The following is a 6000-nucleotide window of genomic DNA, read 5'->3' on the forward strand; positions in this document are numbered from 1 at the left end:
TCGAGATCGAGAGATATATCGAGAGAGATATCGAGAGAGAGAGAGATCGAGAGAGAGAGAGATCGAGAGAGAGAGAGATCGAGAGAGATCGAGAGAGAGATCGAGAGAGAGAGATATCGAGAGAGATCGAGATCGAGAGAGATCGAGAGAGATCGAGAGATATCGAGAGAGATCGAGAGAGATCGAGAGAGATCGAGAGATATCGAGAGAGATCGAGATCGAGAGAGATCGAGATCGAGAGATATCGAGAGAGATCGAGAGAGATATCGAGAGAGAGAGAGATATCGAGAGATATCGAGAGAGATATCGAGAGAGAGAGAGATATATCGAGATCGAGAGAGATATCGAGAGATATCGAGAGAGATATCGAGATCGAGAGAGATATCGAGAGAGATATCGAGATCGAGAGAGATATCGAGATCGAGAGAGATATCGAGATATCGAGAGATATCGAGAGAGATATCGAGAGAGAGATATCGAGATCGAGAGAGATATCGAGATCGAGAGAGATATCGAGAGATATATCGAGAGAGATATCGAGAGAGAGAGAGATCGAGAGAGAGAGAGATCGAGAGAGATCGAGAGAGAGATCGAGAGAGAGATCGAGAGAGATCGAGAGAGAGAGAGATCGAGAGAGATCGAGAGAGATCGAGAGAGATCGAGAGAGATCGAGATCGAGAGATATCGAGATCGAGAGATATCGAGATCGAGAGATATCGAGATCGAGAGAGATCGAGAGAGATCGAGAGAGATCGAGAGATATCGATATCGAGAGATATCGAGAGATATCGAGATCGAGAGATATCGAGAGAGAGAGATCGAGAGAGAGAGAGATATCGAGAGAGAGAGAGAGATATCGAGAGAGAGATATATAGAGAGATGGAGAGAGAGAGATATCGAGAGAGAGATATATAGAGAGATGGAGAGAGATATCGAGAGAGATCGAGAGAGATATCGAGAGAGAGATCGAGAGAGAGAGATATCGAGATATCGAGAGAGATATCGAGAGAGATCGAGATCGAGAGTTAGATCGAGAGAGAGAGATATCGAGAGAGAGAGATATCAAGAGAGAGATCGAGAGATATCGAGAGAGATATCGAGAGAGAGAGAGATCGAGAGATATCTAGAGAGAGATATCTAGAGAGATATCTAGAGAGAGATAGGGAGATATCGAGAGAGATATCGATAGGGAGATATCGATAGGGAGATATCGAGAGAGAGATATAGAGAGAGAGATAGATAGAGGAGATATCAAGAGAGCGATATCGAGAGAGAGATATCGAGAGAGATCGAGAGAGAGATATCGAGAGAGAGATCGAGAGAGAGAGAGATCGAGAGAGATATCTAGAGAGAGATAGGGAGAGATCGAGAGAGATATCTAGAGAGAGATATCGAGAGAGAGATATCGAGAGAGAGAGATCGAGAGAGAGAGATATCGAGAGAGAGAGAGATCGAGAGAGAGAGATATCGAGTGAGAGAGATATCGAGAGAGAGAGATCGAGAGAGAGAGATATCGAGAGAGAGAGATATCGAGAGAGAGAGATATCGAGAGAGGGATATCGAGAGAGGGATATCGAGAGGGATATAGAGAGAGGGATATCGAGAGAGAGAGATATCGAGAGAGAGAGATATCGAGAGAGAGAGATCGAGAGAGATAGAGATATCGAGAGAGAGAGAGATCGAGAGATATCTAGAGAGAGATATCTAGAGAGAGATATCTAGAGAGAGATAGGGAGATATCGAGAGAGATATCGATAGGGAGATATCGATAGGGAGATATCGAGAGAGAGATATCGAGAGAGAGATAGATAGAGGAGATATCAAGAGAGAGATATCGAGAGAGAGATATCGAGAGAGATATCGAGAGAGAGAGATCGAGAGAGAGAGAGAGAGAGAGAGATCGAGAGAGATTTCTAGAGAGAGATAGAGAGATATCGATAGGGAGATATCGATAGGGAGATATCGAGAGAGATATCGATAGGGAGAGATCGAGAGAGATATCGAGAGAGAGATATCGAGAGAGAGATATCGATAGAGAGATATCGATCGAGAGAGAGAGATATCGAGAGAGAGAGAGATATCGAGAGAGAGAGATATCGATAGAGAGATCGAGAGAGAGATATCGATAGAGAGATAACGAGAGAGATAACGAGAGAGATATCGAGAGAGATCGAGCGAGATCGAGAGAGACATAGAGAGATATCGAGTGAGATATAAAGATATCGAGAGAGATATAAAGATATCGAGAGAGATCGAGAGATATCAAGAGAGATATCGAGAGATATCAAGAGAGATCGAGAGAGATATAGAGATATAGAGAGATATCGAGAGAGATAGATAGAGATATCGATTTTTTCTCCCCAGAAGTTTACTAAGGGTTGGTAACAGGCTGATTGGTTGGCTATTTGAGCCAGTAAAGGTGTCTTTACTATTTTTGTGTAGCGGAATGATTTTAGCTTCCCTCCAGTCCTGAAAGCACACACTTTCTAGTAGGTTTAAATTGAAGATGTGGCAAATAGGAGTGGCAATATCGTCTGCTAGTATCCTCATTAATTTTCCATCCAGATTGTCAGACCCGGTGGCTTGTCATTGTTGACAGACAACAATCGTTTTTTCACCTCTTCCACACTGACTTTATGGACTTCAAAAGTACAATTCTTGTCCTTCATAATTTGGTCCGATATATACTTGGATGTGTAGTGTCAGCGTTTGTTGCTGGCATGTCATCGCTAAGTTTGCTTATCTTGCCAATTAAAAGGTCATTAAAGTAGTTTGCAATATCAGTGGGCTTTGTGATGAATGAGCCATCTGATTCAATATATGAAGGAGCCGAGTTGGCTTTTTTTCCCCCAAAATGTCATTTAAGGTGCCCCAAAGCTTTTAACCTCTATGGGCTAGGTGGGACGCTTGCGTCCCACCTACTCAGCCAGTTGAATCCTGTGGCGCGTTATTCAAATACCTTAGATATGATATTACTTAAATTTTTAAAAAATATGACCATTTTAAAGATAAGACTCTCGTTAACCTGTTTGGGATAGGGGGCAGTATTTTCACGTCCGGATAAAAAACGTACCCGATTTAATCTGGTTACCACTCCTACCCAGTAACTAGAATATGCATATACTTATTACATATGGATAGAAAACACCCTAAAGTTTCTAAAACTGTTTGAATGGTGTCTGTGAGTATAACAGAACTCATTTGGCAGGCAAAAATCTGAGAAGGTTTCATGCAGGAAGTGACCTGTCTGACAAGGTGTTGTTGTTCTTGCTTCTGTTTATTGAAGAGTCAGGATCTTAGCTGTAACGTGACATTTCCCACGGCTCCAATAGGCTCTCGGAGCCCGGGAAAAACCTGAATGATGACGAGACAGCCTCAGGCTGAAACACATTATCGCCTTTTCCAAGTGGCCCATCAGAGGACAATGGAATTAGGCGCGTGCCCGATTCGACCCAGTGATATATTTTCCTTCGGCTGTTTATCTAATTGCAGATTCCCGGTCGGAATATTATCGCTTTTTTACGAGAAAAATGGCATAAAAATTGATTTTAAACAGCGGTTGACATGCTTCGAAGTACGGTAATGAAATATTTAGAAATCTTTTGTCACGAAATGCGCCGTGCGCACGACCGTTATTTACCATTGGGATAGTGTCTGGGACGCACGAACAAAACGTTGCTGTTGGAACATAACTATGGATTATTTTGGACCAAACCTACATTTGTTATTGAAGTAGAAGTCCTGGGAGTGCATTCTGACGAAGAACAGGAAAGGTAAGACCATTTTTCTTATAGTAAATCTGATATTGGTGAGTGCTAAACCTGCTGGGTGTCTAAATAGCTAGCCCTGTGATGCCGGGCTATGTACTTAGAATATTGCAAAATGTGCTTTCACCGAAAAGCTATTTTAAAATCGGACATATCGAGTGCATAGAGGAGTTCTGTATCTATAATTCTTAAAATAATTGTTATGCTTTTTGTGAACGTTTATCGTGAGTAATTTAGAAAATTGTTAGTGAATTCGCCGGAAGTTTGCGGGGGGCATGCTAGTTCTGAACGTCACATGCTAATGTAAAAAGCTGGTTTTTGATATAAATATGAACTTGATTGAACAAAACATGCATGTATTGTATAACATAATGTCCTAGGGTTGTCATCTGATGAAGATCATCAAAGGTTAGTGCTGCATTTAGCTGTCTTCTGGGTTTTTGTGACATTATATGCTAGCTTGAAAAATGGGTGTCTGATTATTTCTGGCTTGGTACTCTGCTGACATAATCTAATGTTTTGCTTTCGTTGTAAAGCCTTTTTGAAATCGGACAGTGTGGTTAGATTAACGAGAGTCTTGTCTTTAAATAGCTGTAAAATAGTCATATGTTTGAGAAATTGAAGTAATAGGATTTTTAAGGTATTTGAAAATCGCGCCACAGGCTTCAACTGGCTGTTACGTAGGTGGGACGAATTCGTCCCGCCTAGCCCATAGAGGTTAATCTAACCACACTGTCCGATTTCAAAAAGGCTTTACAACGAAAGCAAAACATTAGATTATGTCAGCAGAGTAGCCAGCCAGAAATAATCAGACACCCATTTTTCAAGCTAGCATATAATGTCACATAAACCCAAACCACAGCTAAATGTAGCACTAACCTTTGATGATCTTCATCAGATGACAACCCTAGGACATTATGTTAAACAATACATGCATGTTTTGTTCAATCAAGTTCATATTTATATCAAAAACCAGCTTTTTACATTAGCATGTGACTAGCATGTGACTAGCATTCCCACCGAACACTGCCGGTGAATTTACTAAATTACTCATGATAAACGTTCACAAAAAGCATAACAATTATTTTAAGAATTATAGATACAGAACTCCTCTATGCACTCGATATGTCCGATTTTAAAATAGCTTTTTGGTGAAAGCACATTTTGCAATATTCTCAGTAGATAGCTCGGCATCACAGGGCTAGCTATTTAGACACCCAGCAAGTTTAGCACTCATCAAAGTCAGATTTACTATAAGAAAAATGTTATTACCTTTGTTGTCTTCGTCAGAATGCACTCCCAGGACTTCTACTTCAATAACAAATGTTGGTTTGGTCCAAAATAATCCATCGTTATATCCAAACAGCGGCGTTTTGTTTGTGCGTTCTAGACACTATCCTAAAGGGTAAATAAGGGTGACGAGCATGGCGCAATTCGTGACAAAAGAATTCTAAATATTCCATTACTGTACTTCGAAGCATGTCAACCGCTGTTTAAAATCAATTTTTATGCCATTTTTCTCATAAAAAAGCGATAATATTCCGACCGGGAATCTGCGTTTAGATAAACAGACAAAGGAAAAGAAAGCATTCGGTCGAAGCGGGCACGCGCCTAAGCCCATAGTACTCTGAGTGGCCACTTGCCAAAAGCGATAAAGTGTTTCAGCCAGAGCCTGCCTCGATATCGTTCAACTTTTTCCCGGGCTCTGAGACCCTATGGAAGACGTAGGAAGTGTCACGTTATTGCACAGATCCTGAGTCTTCAATAAAAAGAGCCAAGATGAAACACTACTTCTCAGACAGGCCACTTCCTGCTTGAAATCTTCTCAGGTTTTGGCCTGCCATAGGAGTTCTGTTATACTCACAGACACCATTCAAACAGTTTTAGAAACTTTAGGGTGTTTTCTATCCAAAGCCAATAATTATATGCATATTCTAGTTACTGGGCAGGAGTAGTAACCAGATTAAATTGGGTACGTTTTTTATCCAGCCGTGTCAATACTGCCCCCTAGCCCTAACAGGTTAACTATCATTCTTTATATAGTTTATCTTTGTTTCATAGTGTAGTTTCTTTTTCTTTAGTTTAGTCACATGATTTCTTAATTTGCAGTACGTTTGCCAATCAGTTGGGCTGCCAGACTTAATTGACATACCTTTTGCCTCATCCCTCTCAACTGTACAATTTTTCAATTCCTCATCAATCCAAGGGGATTTAACAGTTTTTACAGTCCTTT

General features: G+C 40.9%; 1 protein-coding gene across 3 annotated transcripts in view; it reads left to right on the plus strand.

Annotated features, from left to right (window-relative positions):
- Window positions 1-6000, plus strand: part of LOC100306760 (ubiquitin carboxyl-terminal hydrolase 15) — a 78508-nt gene that overhangs the window by 55281 nt on the left and 17227 nt on the right. The gene's annotated exons all lie outside the window — the stretch shown is intronic.

The sequence above is a fragment of the Salmo salar genome, chromosome 07 (genome assembly GCF_965601325.2).
Source record: "Salmo salar chromosome 07, fSalSal1, whole genome shotgun sequence".
NCBI lineage: Eukaryota > Metazoa > Chordata > Actinopteri > Salmoniformes > Salmonidae > Salmo > Salmo salar.